An 18315-nucleotide genomic window follows, 5' to 3' on the forward strand; every position below is an offset into this window, starting at 1 on the left:
AAACATATCGTCCACAAAACATAAGTGCCAGGCTATGTTCCCTTCATAAGTGTTGTTATGTAACAGACAGGATTTCTCCCAATGCACTAATGCAAGGTTGGCGTAGCTATTGGCACAGGTTTTGGATATTAGTATTAGAGGGGGTGATACATCTAATAAAACAGAAAGGGCTGAACAGAAATGTATCTTGCTCTTAAATGCAGAGAAACTGCTTGACTTAAATGGTGTTTCTAGCCTTAACCCTTTCTTGAAAGCATGCCTGGTTAAACATTAATGTTGTTTTTAAACTTTGATTTTATTTGCACTGTTTCCTGTGTATTTATAACAATTGTTGCATTGTTTGTGTGTGTCTGTGTGTGTGTGTGTGTGTGTGTGTGTGTGTGTGTGTGTGTGTGTGTGTGTGTGTGTGTGTGTGTGTACCTTTCAAATTAATTTATCAGATTTGCATATGACAGCTGATTGGTTTTGCTTCCTTTTTAAACTCATCTTTCTACTTGTTTATTAGTCTGAAGAAGCGATAGTGTTATCATGAAAGTGCTCACTTTTTATTACTCTCTATTTTGTTTAATAAACAAAGGTTTTTGCTCAGCCATGTTGGTTTGGTACTTGTTTTTTACTTGAAGTTTACACAGTTTTCTTGTACCTCACCTTTCACCTGTTCCTGTGTATTTTTGCTTTTTGTGAGCATTACACAGATGCCCATACGGGCTACCCCTGTGCATTGTTTATGCATTTTATGGGCCTATAACTAGCTGCTGACCCTGAATTACCCTTCTCTACATAAGCAGAATTGATTTTTGCCACCATCTACAGTTGTACGTGCAGGCTACCCAGATGACATGTATCAAGGCTAATAGAGTATGTCACAGGGCATGAAAGCATGATGACACTGACATATACTGGTATACCTTGCTGACATCATATCTCTGCTGTGCTGCCTTACTATCCTGTGCTGCTGTACTGCTGCCATGAATCCAGAGTTGCACCACTCATACTTCTGGGACAAAAACATACACAGCTTTAAGACACACCTGTCATTCTGTAACACTACTACCAGTGTACCAACAAAGATACACTATGTATGATGTGTAGTCCTGACACATGCCAGCATACAGTGCTTGTTGTTGCCCACAACTGCCATGGCATGACACTGCTACACTACACAAACACATGAAAGGAAATAGTCACCCTGTGCATCAGACACATATATGCAGTTCCCCACATCGATTGCATGGATGGCAGGGATATGGACAGGTATCATTACATGCACAGGGTATGTGTGGGGGTGCTGGAGGCCTTGGCTGTGCCAAACAGTTGACAGTATGTGTGTGAGTCAGGAAAGGGTGCTGGTTACATGGTCCATGGAGAGTTGCTGTGTGTGTCTGTAGGTGACCTGCATGTGACAGGGGTGCTGGAGTGTGTGTATGTACACAGTCAAGCTCAATGCTTCCTCTACACATGTGTATGGTGGACAGCTGTGGAACATACATGATAGAGTGGACATTTCGCCATCTCTGGTCATGAACACAGGAACTGGCTTCACAAGGGATAGCATGGTCAGCACCAGTGCTAGTGCCTGATGGTGACTACTGTCTTCTAGGCCTGTGTCCCCCAAGCGACCACCCTGGACCATGTGCACATGGCCTTCCACATCATGGTGTGAACAGCACACCTCCCTCTGTAGCACTGGATGTACTGCCACTATGGGAACATGAGTGTGCATAGCCACATGGACTGCCAGCAGATGGTATCACTGGCCTATGTTCACCTGTACAACACCTAACCCCAACCACATGTTCCAGCACAGACATGTGCTCAAAGACAGACACCATCTGAGCCACAGTCTGTCCACTACATCAGTGAAATGTTCCATGGTGACACCCATGCAGTGGAGGCAGTCATGGATGTCAGACTGTGCTGCATACATTACCTTAAGCATCCATCTGGTGTTGCGTTAAGCTCATGCCTGTGCCTCCATGACAGCCTAAAACCTGTGGCAAGTGACCCGCGATGTGACTCCTGCAACAGGAGGTGGATGGACAGCAATCCTCCTTTGAGCTCCCCTGTCAATCTGCCTGTGTGAGACCTTGACAGCTCTCTGGCTATGGCAAGTGTCTACACTCAAATGATGCCATGTGATATGTCACCACCTTCTGTCTGTCCAACATCTGTGGCCTCTGGTGACTGGGTATGTGTGGGCATACTGACTGTGTGTAGGAACAATGGGGGTGGAAGAGGGGTGTCAACCTCTGGGACAGATTCAGCCACCAACAACCCTACCTGTACCTCACTATGGCCACCATCATCATCCGAGTCTGATGAGACACTGACATCAAGTTGTGAGGGGTACAGACTCTAACTGCCCTGTTCACTTGTGAGAAGCAAAATAAAAGTAGTACATTACCACCTGCACTATTATGTATGGTAATCCAAACAGACCCATACAGATGTGAATCCACAACTGCATTACATGTCCCACATCTTCTCATCTGTAATTGCACAACACACACACTCTGAAGAACATACATAGACAGGCCAGGCCCTGTATAACATGCACGTCACCTACATCCAGGTAACATTGCCAGTTCAATACACCTGTGAGGTATGCAACATGACAGTGTATATAATAGAACCACACATAAAACCCAGTACACCTATCATGACAATGATATGCAAGTTGTAGTAGCACTACCTCAGGTATGTAACTTCTACCTACTGTGTTTGAATGAACATCTTGGAGTAATTGCCTCATTCATAACAGACTGCATAGTTGCTCATAAGTATAACTGCAAACGTGTTCATGTCTGTACAAATGCACATCTGTCATTCCCAAGGCTATTCACTGTAGTTAACTGTTCCAAAATGGAACATACAATTATTCTACTTTGGCTATGCATAGCAGCTGTGCAAAAGGCAAATGGCAGCCCTTAGCATTCATAGAGTGCAGTATATGTGATTTGGCAAAACAACATTATCACACTTACCAGGTACAGGACCATGAATGCTGGCCACACCTGATGGACCTGTGAAAATGAGAGGGAGACATAATGTCAGGAACACCAAATGTAGCAGTGTTACAAGGTATTATGTGCATAGATCCACACGTAGAGTAGCTAATGTGATACTGACTAGATTGCTGATATTCTGTGTATGCACAACTGTGGGTGAAAGCCAACCCCCCTTTCAATGTAAATAGACTGACACCCATGTACTGGTCTGTAGAGCCTGCCACAATGACTGCTAATGTATTAACATTGGTGAGCACAGTGAACTTACCTGGACGGTCCACTGGTGTGGACGCTGTGGCACCTACCTCCAGGATGCATGATGTGATGGTTGGCTGAGAGCTGTAGGTTGCTTCTAGGTTCACCAGGAATTCCTCTGTAGCTGAGAATGGTTGTTGTGTTGTTGGCCCTCCACTTGTGGTAGCACAATCCCTGGCAACAGCAGCTGCCCTTTGACGTGCAGCATTGATCATGTCTGTGTCCCACTGTTGAACCTGCTCTTAGGTCCTGTCCTGTTGGCCAGTATCATTAACAGCCCTCACAAGGTCGGACCACAATGTTGCCCACTGTTCTTGATTGTGGTGAACCCCTGACACCAGGATGTGATGGTTGAGTTTGAGGACATCCAGTATTAAGTCATTTTCTGCAGATCAAAATGGATGATGTCTCTGTCAATACAGCATACCTGCATACCTGTAAGACAACAACAGGGGAGCACAATACAGGACCAGATACATGGATGTCCACTATGTACAGACCCTAAACACCCATAATGCCCTGCATTATCGCCTGCTCCATCATACTTCATACTCACCACATGTGTAGCTATAACCAAGTTAGTAGCAATACGAGGTAGTTTCCCTGTGTGCTGTGACAGAGTCAGATCTATGTCATTACAGCCATCACTGCAGTATACTGTGGTGTGTCTCCTATTGCAAATCCCTATTAATATATGATTTGGCCACTGTCAGACAAATAGCAGTGTGCTATACCAACAACTATATGAGGACAGTCCAGCCACACCAGTGTGTGACTATGACACACAGCAATGCAAACCTGCTGGCACATATTTTCCCTGTAGGCAGCATTCTCTCCACTATGCAGATGTTTGCAGAATGTCCCCATGATTGCCTCATATCTGTGGTTGTTTTCGCATAAACTTGTGCATGTCTGACAAATGGTTGCCCACTTATTGATGGTTGCTGTCAGCCAAATGGCACAGAATCTAAGTGTCACCCATCAGACCCCTCAGACAACACTTAGGCTACAGTAATATCTGTTACTCTAATCACATTCCTACTTTGTATGGCCAATATGTCTACTGTGTCACTGAGTTTGGCCTTTGTCCCCCCCATTAAATATGGCCTTGTCCCAATTTCTTACTGTAGGAGGCTGAGAGGTATGTTAGGCATAGCTCTCAACCTTACAGGGACGAATGTCCATGAAACAGAGACGTAGCCTGAATACATCAGGGACATGCAGGGAAAGTTTGACAATGTTAGTACTATTTATGTGTGACATTGACAGACTGAGAGGAGGTGAATTACAGTACATAGTTCAATGTTACAGGTATGTACACCTTTTCATAGTGTCTCTATGTCTAACATGTAATCCACTATCTTTACTACAACAGCCAACCATTGTAGGAGGGATGGAAAGGGACAGAGCAGAGATGTGATTCAAAGCATGGACAATTGAGAAGTATGCCTGTAGGTGTTGGACAGCAGAGTGTCAGTGACATGTCATTATCTTAGACATAATACAAGCCTACTGTTGTAATCCCTATTCCCCATACCTCCATCCTCCCATCTGCATCCCTTTTGTATGGGGAAATGTAGTGCATACTTGATAAAGTGATGTAGTCCTTGTACTGAAGCATTCCTCTGCAAATGCTTTGCACATATGCTGTCTGTGTGAGTAAAACCATATACAGACCTGTTCCCCATAAGCGGTTGGTTGCCTTTTGTAGGTAATGCCTCTCCACCAATCTTTGGCTGAGAATTGCTAATTGCATCCACAACACCTAACTTGCATTATCATTAGTCAATGACATGGGATCACAGTGCAGTATATCAGGCCTTCATGTAGGCCTTGGCCCCTTTCTTAGTTTTTGGAATGGTCATTACTGAGGTGTGAAGACTACAGCATTGCTGAGGGTAAGTACAAATACTGTCCACTGTAGAGATGTATGACATATGCTCAAAGTTTTGCCTCACATGTTTGGTCAGTGTCCCATGGCAGTGTGGTCATCTGGCAGGTCACTGGCAAACACTGTGGTTGAGGTCAGAAGGGGGAGAGAGATGTGAATGTCACATATCATAACCATCAGTATATGCATGGTAATGCAAAAGTTGCTATTCTATCAATGTACTATCTTTATAGGAGAAAACTGTGAAACATGTCCCTATCTCTGGGCCATTGCTCCCATTATATATGGTTGTGACCAGATCCCTTGTTATAGGAGGTTGGGAGGTGTGGTCAGTCTGTAGCAGCTACCTTAACATACAGTCATGTGTGCTTCAGGCTGCAGCTGCTGCTGCAGCCTAGGACACAATGGGGTGAGTGTGAACACTCTGGAGGCTTGTAGGCTGTATGTGTAACTCTGCCAGCTGTGTCAGCCCCGTTGTGACTGCAGAGCCAGGGTAAGGGTACTCTTTACAGGCCAACTGAGGCATGTGCTTAAGGTACATCTGTTATGCAATAGTGCCAATAGCAGAGTAGTAGGGAAGATATACTTAGGATATATGAATATGTGCAGTGTGTCCCTACCTGCAGGAGTGTGACTTACAAAACTCGGTAGATGTTACGTAGCCGTAACCTATGGGGATTACAACTGCATGAGTCAGTCATTACTTGCTGTGTTTACAACAATGTAATTGAAGTGCAACACACTGGATTGGAACCCAGGACTGTGTGTGGCAAAATGTTCTCTATGCAAGCCATTTAACAGACTAAGCTACTGAGTCAGTGTTGCAGTAGGTGTATTTGCCAGATATATGTGGTGACATACAGGCTGTGACACAAGTTGTCTGCATCCATCAATATATGTATAGCTGTCAAAGGCAGTTGTTCTGGAGCAGGGTCTTATTTGAACATATGTGCTGTGCCACTGATGCCTTAGCAGGTGTGTTTGAAGATATTGCTGGTAAAAGGGAACATTTACCTGCTATCCCAGGCCTCATGTACTGTAGCTATTATTTATTTGGCTGTCTATTGGTGTATTTCTGCATCAGATTCCAAAATACACTCCCATTTGTCACATTAGGTTTGATTTCAGTCTGTCAGTGGCAATCTTATAGGTTCATAAGTTCATAGGTTGGTACTGGGCTATTGGCCCTAGGGCCTATACAAGCCTAGTCAAACAATTCCCTGGATATTTCTTCCCACAATCTTTACTTCCCTGGACCACTGTCTAGCAGGGTGACTGACATGATCCCGGGGTGAATTTCCTATCTCCCAGCCACTCGTCAAGGTTTCTTTTGAAGAGGGCCAAGGAGGCACTTTGCTTGACATGTATGGGCAGTCTATTCTAGAGTATGGGGAGTCTCTGGGTCAGGAACCTATCCCTCCAGCATGTTTTGCTCATTGTGATGGCAAGGTTTAGATCCCTGAAGTGTGTGGCTCTGAGGGATTGGAATTTTTTTTAAGTGGAGCATGTCCAACAGCTCAAGGTTTGACATGGCCTTATATGTTAAGCAGAGATCACCTCTGAGTAGATGATATGCCACAGAGTATAGCTGGAGTTTTTTTAGATTGTCAGCATAGAACATCTGCTTTAGGCCTGTGATTCTTTTAGCGAGGTATTTCTGTGGTCTTTCCAGCTGTTGCAGATATCTTGTGAGGTACATACCAAATGGGGCATTGTACTCTATAATGGGTCTAATGAGTGATGAGTACAGTGGGACAATGACCTTCTTTTTTCTGGATGAAAAGCCCTTAGTGATGAGGTGTGCCACATAGAAGGATTTCATGTCTGTTATGACGATGTGGTTATCGAAGGTGAGACCACTGTCCACCTGTGTCCCTAAGTCTCTCATCACACTTTAGGTGTTTAGTGTACTTATACCTATATGGTAATTCATAGGTACATGGTCTTTCCCAAAGGGGATAACTATGCATTTCTCGGCATTAAGCTTGAGCCCATGGCTCTGGCACCAAGCATCTGTTTCTGTAAGGCGCTTTTGTAGAATATCCAAATCATTTGGGGATTCAATAATGGGTCCCAGTTTGCAATCATCTGTGAACTTTGTTAGCTAGAGTCCCTTAGTGTTGGCCTGTACTTCAGAGAAGTAGATGCCAAACAAGAGCGGTCCCAGGACTGAACCCTGAGGTACTCCACTTGTTACTTGTCTGGAGCTGGATTTGGAGTCGGCTACTTTTACAGTCTGGGTTCAGTCAGTAAGCCAGTTGGCAACCCATTGAGTGATGTAGAGATTTATGCCCAGCTTAGTAAGTTTATCTATGATTCCAGAGTGGGGGATGGTGTTGAAGGCCTTGGCAAGGTCCAGATAGGCTGTGTGGGCTGCCTTGTCCTCATCCACAGCTCTGGAGACTGATTCAAAGAAGTCAATCAGGTTCAGGAGACAAGATCGGCCCTTCACAAACCCAAACTGGGTGGGGTCCAGTGTTTGAAGGTTGCCAATGTCTTTGTTTATAAGTTCCATGATAATGCATTCTATACCCTTGCAGATCAGGCTCGTCAGACTGATGGGATGGTAGTTCCCAGGATCCTTGTTGGATCCCCCCTTGTGGAGTGGTATAACTGTAGCTGTGCGCCACTCAATGGGCACGAAGCCTGAGGTGAGGCTATGATTAAACATGACACTTAGATGAGGTGCCAGATCATTTTGTAGTTCATGTAGTACACAGCCCAGGATGTCATCTGGTCCCATGGATGCTGTATTCTTAGCTTTGGAGACTGCAGTTTCTACATGTGTGGCTGTGATTACCGCAGTTTGACAATATTTTGGTATTGAGATAGGCCCCTTAGGGGGTGACAGGGGGGTGAATTTGGCACTAAATCGATCTGCCAGGATATTGGCAATATCCTTAGGATCAGTATATTTAATGCCATTCTGTTGTAGCTCAGAGCAGATCTGAGCATTGCCATTTAGATTATTGACATAACTATAGAATGTCTTGTGGTTTTCTTTGGAATCTTTGGCAATTTTATTTTCGTAACTAGCTTTGGAGGATTTTATGAGGGATCTCAGCATCTTACTGAGGCTGGTAAGGGAGTTTTTTGCATCCTGGGATTTTCTTCTTTTCTGCAACAGTTTCTTCCTTCTGTTGTATAGTTTGTTTATGGCAGGGGACCACCAGAATGGCTTCCTTTTTTTGGAGGAGAGCATCTTGGTTTTATTTGGGATCGCACAATTCATGCACGAGTGGATGTATAGTGCTTTAGTGTAGGATTCAGCAGTTGAACGTTCAGCTCATGTCTGCATGGGTGCCATGAAGTTTATCACTTCTGACTTAAGTAGCATGATGTTGGCTTTGGAGAAGTTTTATATGGAGGTTTCCTTGCTGGGGGGTGGGAGTGGGATGAGGATGTCAAGGCTGATTTGCTTATAGTCAGACCTGACCAATGAGGGGGTGACCACTGGTGTGGAGCATCTATCCCCCATGTTGGTAATGACCAGGTCTAGGATATAGAAGTCCCTGGTAGGACAATGGATTAGTTTATCAAGGGCATTGGAATTTATGAATTCCAAGAACTGTTGGGAAAAGGTGTTGGCACCCGAGTAGTTTTCCCAGTTAATTGCAGGGTAGTTGAAATATCCTAGTATTAGGATGTTTGGTTGTATCTTAATATTTTCCAGTATGTTTAGAAAGGTGCAGTGAGAATCTTGGGGCATGGTGGGGGATCTGTAGCAGGCTACAATTTGGATTGCAGTCTTACCTAGTGTTAGTTGCACCTGGAGAATTTCGTAGACATTGTGCTAGGCAACTAGCCTGGAGGTGTGAATATCCTTGGTGAATATGGACACTCCTCCACCTTTAGTGTTTCAGTCTTGGTTTGGTAGCCGAAAAGTGTGGTAAGAGTTGTAGCCTGGTATTGTAGGGGTGCTCTATGGAGTCTTGAAACAGGTCTCAGTTACTGCACAGATATCAATGTTCTCCATTTTTAGGAGTGCCTCGAGAGACTGCACTTTGAGGTTTAGACTTCTAGCATTGAGTAGCATTACCTTCAGATTTTGCATTCTTGTATCTGTTACGGTGGTGGTTTGTATGCATCTGTATGTATTGCTGGAAACACCAACTTTCATTAAGATCTCTGTGGCTTAGTGGTTATTACAGTAAGCTGTAATGAACAAGTCCCTCAGTTCAAGACTTGGCATGGTTGATTATTTTATACATGTGGCCAACACTGTGAGAAACACATAAGGTCATTAAGGCACATTAAAGCACTTTTAATTGGGTTTGAGTGACGATTTGCATTGTGACACTCCACTTAGCTGGGCTGTATGGGGGCAATACCTTTTTTTTTGCAGGACAGGTGCCTTTTTTAAGGAGAAACTGGAATGTTGTGGAAGGGCTATAGGTACATGTGGGGAGGTAAGTTGGGTAGGAGAGGATGCAATTGCAGATGGACAAGACAGACAAGACAGTAGACAGGGGTGGTGTGTGTCACATGAGGGGGTAAACACCTTGGATGGGGAGGGTGTTGTGGAATCTGAGAAGCATGTGCCTGCAGATGGCAGCAGCATGACTGAGCTCCCCACCCATTGGCAGTCAGCACTGCTCTTTCACTACCCCAAAGGTGGCTGTTCTAGTGGCTGGTTGCCAGGGCCAGCAGGACCCACCAGGTTGTCAAGTCTGCCCTCTGTCCAGCACAGTCATTGTTCATTCTAGCATGAACTAACCTGCACACCATGGCCAGTATTTGATCTTGGTTGACTGCTGCCCCTCCAACACCACTCCCGGGGGAGACATGCCCTGTTCTCTGAGGCAGTTCCACCTAAAGGTGGTGCAGGGGCAGTAGAAGAGGCACCACTGCTTTGGGTCCCAGACAGGCTGGTACCCAGTGCCATGGCCAGCTGAGGTAGGGCAGGCAGATCAGCAGGAACTGGCCTACCCTTTCGTGCTTTGGTGATAGAGGTATAGCACTGTGTATAGGTTAGTAATGAACAACACAATTTGTTAGTAATAACAGCATGCCAGAACATTGGAAGTAACCCAATCACATTTCAGTGCATATTATATGGAACACAATGTATAACATAACAGTCAGTATATTAAAAGCATTCCAGTATCAGTTACGGATAAGGCTAACAGCATATGTAATTCAACAAGATATGTTAATATGCAACCATTATAATACATAACAATAGTAAAATACATGCCCCAAAATAAAGTTTAATGTAACAACAGATGTTAATAGCAAACCATAACCAATGGATAGCAATAATAAATAAATGAAGATAAGAGGTGAGGAGAGAGAGATATAAACAGTCCATTAATACCATTATAGTTTATTTCGTGGAGAACAGTACTGCTATTTACTCTACAGGTCTGTCTTTTCTTTATGTTTACAAGTGGACTATAGCTGCTGTAACATGTACTTACCTCTCAAGCTATCTGCATTGAGCAGTATGGGTCCAAGTCGTAACAACTGCGGAAAGCAAACTACACAGAACACTTGCACATCAGGTGGACCTATATAATTACCAAGGTGTACTGTGGGCTGATGTAGTGATACATTCCTGGTTAGATACTCACGTCAATGGTAAATGCATGACAAAGGGATTATGCACTACTAATTACATTCTGTGACAGCACTACACTTGAGAGACATGTATGTGTACAGTACAAAAAGTATACTACTATCATGCCTTGCTTGACAGGCAGGGGGATAGAACCCAATAGCAATGACTCCAGAGAACATCTGCATCAAATGTATTAATTGACTGCAGCAACCTTTAACACACTCCAGACATACTGCCATACCAATGATTACACATTTTATTTATTTTATTTTATTTTATTAGTATTATATTTATTTCCTTTATTTTATGCTGCATATTCACATACTTGATAATGATTTTAACAGTCTGTGACATCTAAGCACACAATTATTTACCCCAGACTATGGCCTAGCTCACCTATTTTTCTGTAGTCCATGTGGAGAGAAAATCTGTAATCATTTTGTGACTGCTACTGTAATATATAGTGCTACAGAGCACTGGATTCAAACTCTGGTCGGTGTAGCAAAATGTACTTCAGACAGAGCATTTAACAATCTGAGCTACTGAGTCACTGCTGTTTGCTTTCTGATTAATATTTACCTAGAGCTCACCTGGAACCAGTATATGATCTGGTATTAGTAGTACAGTTTTATAGTAGACTACAGTGACAGTTGAACACACAGGTATGAAATTCAAGTATGACAGAGATACTAGGTAACCTATACATTACTGCATAGAAAGCAGGCATACACAATATATTGTTAGTAGGTTGAAATATCTGTGAAGTCTACAAAACATATCAGGTTATTGGGTTGACTAGCTCACCCATATACATTTGCAAACAGTATATTTGCAGTCTACAACTTTTACACTGTAATACCTGCCTGCAGCACCACACCTCAGAGCCGGAATGGATATAGCTGAAATGCAATGTTTAAAACAAGACAATTCTGATATACACAGTATACGTTGGATGTTATTGTTATTGCTTCATGTGTTATTGCAGAACAGGTCATAATTCATTTCCTGTAAAACAGCTCTGAATCTACACTTATTGCACAACACACTTTATTAGATATACCTTAAGTCAGAAACTGGTATTGTTTTGTGTTTTTATCACAGAACAGGTGTCATAATCAATGTCATGGAAAAAAGCTCTAATTCCACAAATATTGCACAACACAGCATTATTACAGGTGCCTTCATTCAGTTACCGGTATAGTTTCACATTTTTATTGCACAGCAGTTGTCGTAATGCAGGTGTTGCAATACAGCTATAATTCCACAGTTATTGCAGTAGAAACTTTATTTCATTTACTTTAGCAAAGTTAATACTTTACTCTTCCCTGATTATTGCACTACAGTTGGCAGTAGTCACTTATTGAAGTACAGGTGTACGTCCACATTCATTGTAATACAATCTTTACTGTATATACCTTATGGCAGGTAATGCTTTACTCTTTCTTGCTTATCTGACTATAGATTGCAAAATACAACTGTATTCACCACACTCTAGGCATAACCTGGCCAAGCGTCTGGCATGCGCATCAACATTACAAGCCCTCTCATCTGCAGCTGTTGGGAGAAAAAAACACCTTTATGCATACCAGTTTAGTAGACATTCAGATTAGATATTAGTAGCACACAAATAATGTATTTACATACACGTGGGACATCCTCTGACCAAAACCCTTGGACCCAGGTGTCCAAGACATCCCTCATGTTGTCTCAGGTCATCGTTGTGGTGACGACGCTACTCACCTCTGTGGAGGATATGACCTGCACTGGTGAGGTCCCTTGCCAGCTGGTCCCAGGCCTCCACCTTGCACTCTGAACCCTGGTAACCTCCCTGCAGCAGCAAGCCTTCATGTTTTTTAATAAGGAGTCCGATCATGACCATGGACTCCAGGATGCCCCAAAGCTACACCCAAAAGTCTCTCTCTAATGCCTGCCATAGTGTATCCCTCAGAGAAAGCACTCCCATGAATTAGGCTATATTCCCACCTGTTGATCTCAATATAGCCTGTTTCCCTGCCCTTACACGCCTCTGTGCAATTTAAAAAAAATGCGGCATATCATTTAGGACCACACCAAGCACAGTCAAGCAATGCCAAACACTGCCAAGCAGTGCATAAACAGAGATTGTTTAAGCAGTGCTGATCAGGATTTACAGGTCTTAGCAGAGCTTAGCTATGTGCAGCAGATCAGGATTGAAAAATAATCACAACAATTTTTCTTTGGAAAATAAATTCTTAATTTCCTTTCCATGTATTTAAACCCTGCACTTATGGCCATAACTGTAACCACTTGGCTACATCTATATGTGGAATGCTGCTATACTTTTACATTTACCTCTGAGCTAACTTTAAGCACTGCTAAGCACCACACCATGCCATGCAAACCCACTAAGCTATGCTTAAACGTGTCCTTTGAATCACAAATTAAATGCATCCAATTTCTATTTTTAGATACCTGGTACATGCCGCACCATGCAAACTTGAAAAAAAAAAAATTAAATGTATTGATATAATGCACTTGGACAGTGCAGGGGATGTGTACTCATCTGCGGACACAGTCACACACTCCCTACGCTGATTCAACAACTGTGTTCCATGGATCTCCCTCAGCAACGCACCATCATTAATATGCATGGTGCTCTACTGACGGGGAGCCATGTAAACAGACACGGTAACTTCCATGTAGGCTTTACATTATGCCTGCATGGATTTTATTAAATCTGGGAGATAGTGTCACAAGCATTCCATATCTCTTCTGTTATTTTGTAAATGCTGTACACTCATATACAATTACCTCTTCATGTAGTTACTGCACCAGTTCCATTCTAGCTGTCATCAACTTGTAATGTAATTAACTTACACTCATAAAAAATATATATAATTTGTGTGCCTCTATCAGTAAATGTTTAATAATTATGAAGTTTTTTTCTTGCGTTGTACTTTAGTATTAGTATCAGATTTTATTTATTTATTTTAACATTTGTTGTATAGGTAGATAGTCTGGTCTTACTAACCATTTCCATCACCTAGGCTCTTGGCATAGCTACATGCAATGATATTCATTAATTTGCATTAAATCTTTGGAGAATTTATACAGTAACAGGAAGTATAAGCCATTATGTTCAGATAATACTTAAGAGTATACATTTTTCTTTTGAAACTGCAAAATAACAAATTGTTGCATATCTCGTGATGGTAATTCCCTTAATGTTAACTGTATTTCTAATATTTTTGTTGCTGCATTATATCAAACATTGTATGAGAGCTGATTTGCCTTTTTCAGGATTCATGTTTATTTTTATTATTGTGATGTTTACAAAGTCTATTTTCAATCCTCTAGATATTAAGATGTAAAATGTATATTGCAGTTCTTTAAATTTATTCTCATTTTTGTTCATGTTGAAGTTGTTCTCTTTAGTCTGCTTAATAACCCATTTATTCTTACATTGTAATATTAACAACACCATTAACTCTCTTTCTGGTATGTGAAAGAGCTCTCTGAAGTATTTCTAAACATGATGGCATACGAAAGAATGTAAAGTCTCATCAGAAATTTGTATTGTCCTCCTACCAAATTAAAGTAAACAGCAGCGAGCTTTCCTCATCAGACCTAGTTTGCCAAACTCCATGATTGCCATCAAGCACAGAGAAATACTTTGTTCTTGAAATGACCAGTACCACTTCTTAAAATGCACAAATTCAATAGTGCTACATGTTAATAGCTTTATTAAAATCTTATACATCAAAATACATGTAAAGTTTGTTTTGTTTAACAACAGTAGCCAAACTGCTAATCTTTTCAGTAGGCTACTCATTCTTTTCATCACCTTCTTGATTCTACGTATAAAATATACCATAATTTTATTTTATCTTGTTACTGTTAATTAGGGTGTAGCTAATTTTGATGACCTCCTGACACAAAAGGCTAGGAAATATATTCACTATGTAATTACATATTCACATGGAAAATTCTTTTCACAAAGCCATGCCACTGAGAAGTTAAATCACTGAGGCTCAAAGAAGTTCTTGCTACATCAATTATCTGAAATTGAATTTTATAGTTTCTTTAATTCATATTTATGTACCTTTATGACCAGTAGTTTTAATGATGGCATGTATAGATAACTTTTCTGCATCTGTGGCTTCAGCTCAGTTTCAGTTAGATTCAGAGCTTCCAGTCTTTAATGTAACATTAGATTTTACTTTGTTTTAGTGAGCAGTTTAATCCCAATATTTTTGTTAATTTCTTTTTCTAGGATTTCAAATATGAAATATTCACCTTATTGCATATTTTTGTATTTTTACTTGCATGTTCTGTTTTCAGTATGTGTTGTCAATATATATGTTAACAAAATGCAATGCATCACCATGATTTTACATTAATGCATGCAATCTTTTCAAGTAAAAGTATGTTTATTCCCCACACTCTAGAAAAGTGATTTATTTTTCCTGAGCTACTGAATATTTGGTGAATTACAAAACATTCATTCATATCAAGCTTATAGGCATACCATTTACAAAACTTATCAACTACATGTTTCTTGTGCACTTAATGCTTAACAAAGCTGCCATGCTTCACTTTGTGTTTTCTTTAAATGATAGTAATATTAAAGCATGAGATTCATAACGATGGGGCCAAGTAATTCATTCAGTAAACTGCTAATGTCTTCTCCCTCTTTCTCACTCTCTTACACACACACACACACACACACACACACACACACACACACACACACACACACACACACACGCACACACACACACACACACGCACGCACACACACACACGAAGGTGTGTGTGTGTTTATATATATATATATATATATATATATATATATATATATATATATATTATATTATATGGGTCTACTTTTCTTCATCGATTTTATGGGTCAACAAACTATAAATCAACAAACTCACTTTTATGAAAGAGCACTTTGACAAACACCGATTAAGATATCCCTGAAACAACAGTCTAAAAAAATATGCAAGAAACACAAACACATTCTCCACCCCCATGTGGGGGGCTGTGCTCCCCCAACCCCCACAAATTAAATATGCCAACTCCAAGATAGCATTACAGGGACAACATGGGTGGATTCCCCAATCCTTATTGTAGTGTGATATCCATACACAAGCTAAAAGCACTATAAAATTATTTTTGAACAACTTCAACATATTTTAATCTACAGGCACATCCGTCATGTAAAACAACTAGTACATGCGTCTTTTTTTCTGTCTCACACTATCAGCATCACTTTCGCTTAATGGGAACTCAACACACTGTGGTTTTGGCAAAGTGCTCTTTCATAAAAGTGACTTTGGTGACTTACGGTTCGATGAACAATAAATTCAGTGAAGAAAAGTAAACTCATATATATGGGTCTACTTTTCTTCATTTAATTTACGGTTCATCGAACTATAAATCACCAAACTCATTCTTAGGAAAGAGCACTTTGCTAAAACCGCAGTATGCCAACTGGCATATCCCTGAATCAACAATCTCGGTGATTTTTGGTTCGACAAAGAAATGTAGACCCGTATATATATATATATATATATATATATATATATATATATATATATATATATATATATATATATATATATACATACATATATATAGGTTCATAGGTTCATAGGTTCATACTAGGCTATCTGCCCTGGGGCAATTATAAGCCTAGCCCAATTCTGTATGGCTTACACCACCCCTTGATTTGAGTGTTCTGTGCCCTTTTTAAGGTTTAGTTTACTGTGCCTCTGTCTAATAGTGACACAGGAGTAATCTCTGGGACAAACCTACGATCCCCCATCCACCTATCGAGATTCTTCTTGAAGAGATTCAGTGAGGTGCTCTGCCTCACATGAACTGGAATTATATTCCAGAGCGAAGGGAGCCTCTGGGTTATGAACCTGTCCCTCCAGCAAGTTCTATTTATTTCTGTGCTGAGGTTCAAGTACCTCGAGCGTGTGGCTCTAAGGGATTTCGATTTACTGAGGTGGAGCATGTACATTAATTCTGGATTTGACATAGCTTTGTATGTCAGGCATAGATTGTCTCAAAGTAGGCAGTATGCAACTGAGTAGAGCTGGAGTTCTTTTAACCGAGCAGCATAAGGCATCTGTTTGAGACCCTTGATCCTCTTGGTGAGATACTTTTGGGGTCTTTCTAATTGCTGCAGGTGTCGGGTAAGGTACATCCCAAAAGGGGCATTGTATTCTATGATGGGTCTGATGAGGGATGAATAAAGGGGCACAATTACCCAGGTCCCAAATAACTTTCTCTGTACTTAATGGGTTTCCGCCTATGTGGTAATTTGTGGGCACATTATTTTTGCCAAAGGGTATGACTATACATTTTTTGGCATTTAGCTTTAAACCATGGTGCTGGCACCAGTTATCTGTCTCTGTGAGACCTTTTTGAAGGATGTTTGTGTCAGCTGGAGAGTCAATTATGGCGCCCAGTTTGCAGTCGTCTGCGAACTTGGTGAGCCATAGTCCTCCCACATTTGCCTGTACCTCGGAAAAGTATATACCGAACAAGAGTGGTCCCAGGACAGAACCCTGTGGGATGCCACTTGTGACCGGTTTTGAGTCTGACATAGCTCCAGCAACTCTCCCTCTGTGGGTTCTGTCTTTGAGCCAGTTTGCGACCCATTTTGTGACATAGGGGTTTATATTTAAGCTGGATAGCTTATCTATGATGCCCGAGTGGGGTATTGTGTCAAATGCCTTTGCAAGGTCCAGATAGGCTGTGTGGACTACCTTCCCTTCATTTATGGCTTTGGTGACTGTTTCGAAGAAGTCAGCCAGGTTCAAAAGGCAGGATCTGCCCTTGACATAGCAGAACTGGGTAGGATCTAGTGTCTGTAGGTCCCCAATATCTTTGTTTATGAGCTCCATGATGATCCTCTCCATAGCCTTGCAGCCTAAGCTAGTCAGGCTTATGGGGCGATAGTTTCCAGGGTCCGTAGAGGCTCCACCTTTGTGGAGTGGGACCACTGTTGCTGTACGCCATTCTGTGGGCACATATCCTGTAGTGAGGCTGAGATTGCATAGCTGTTTTATTTGAGGGATTAGTTCCTCTTGGAGTTCATGTAGGATGCAACCTGGGACACCATCTGGTCCCATGGAAGCAGTGTTTTTTGCTTTGGAGAGGACAGCCTTCACCTGAGCATCAGAGATGTTTGGGATGCAGCCCTCTGCCGGGATAGATACTTGCTCTTTTGGGGGGGAGGGGGCGGAGATGTTTGCACTGAACCTGTCTGCCAGGATATTGGCGATGTCTGTGGGTTCAGTATATTCTTTGTCATTTAGAATCAACTCAGAACAAGTCTGGGAGTTGCATCCCAGGTTCCTAACATAACTGAAAAAAGCCTTATGATTGTCTTTGGTGTCCTGTGCAATTTTTCTCTCGAAGCTGGCCTTGGAGGATTTCATGAGGGATCGTAATTTTTTGCTAGTACTTATCAGAGATGCCTTCCCTATTAGGGATTTTGCTCTATCATGTAGTAGCTTCCTCCTTCTGTTGTACAGTTTATTTATGGCAGGGGTCCACCAGACTGGATGCCTGCCTTTGGATGATTGGGTCTTGGTTTTGTTTGG

The sequence above is a fragment of the Protopterus annectens genome, chromosome 7.part0 (assembly GCF_019279795.1).
Source record: "Protopterus annectens isolate FY-2018-M chromosome 7.part0, PAN1.0, whole genome shotgun sequence".
Lineage (NCBI taxonomy): Eukaryota > Metazoa > Chordata > Ceratodontiformes > Protopteridae > Protopterus > Protopterus annectens.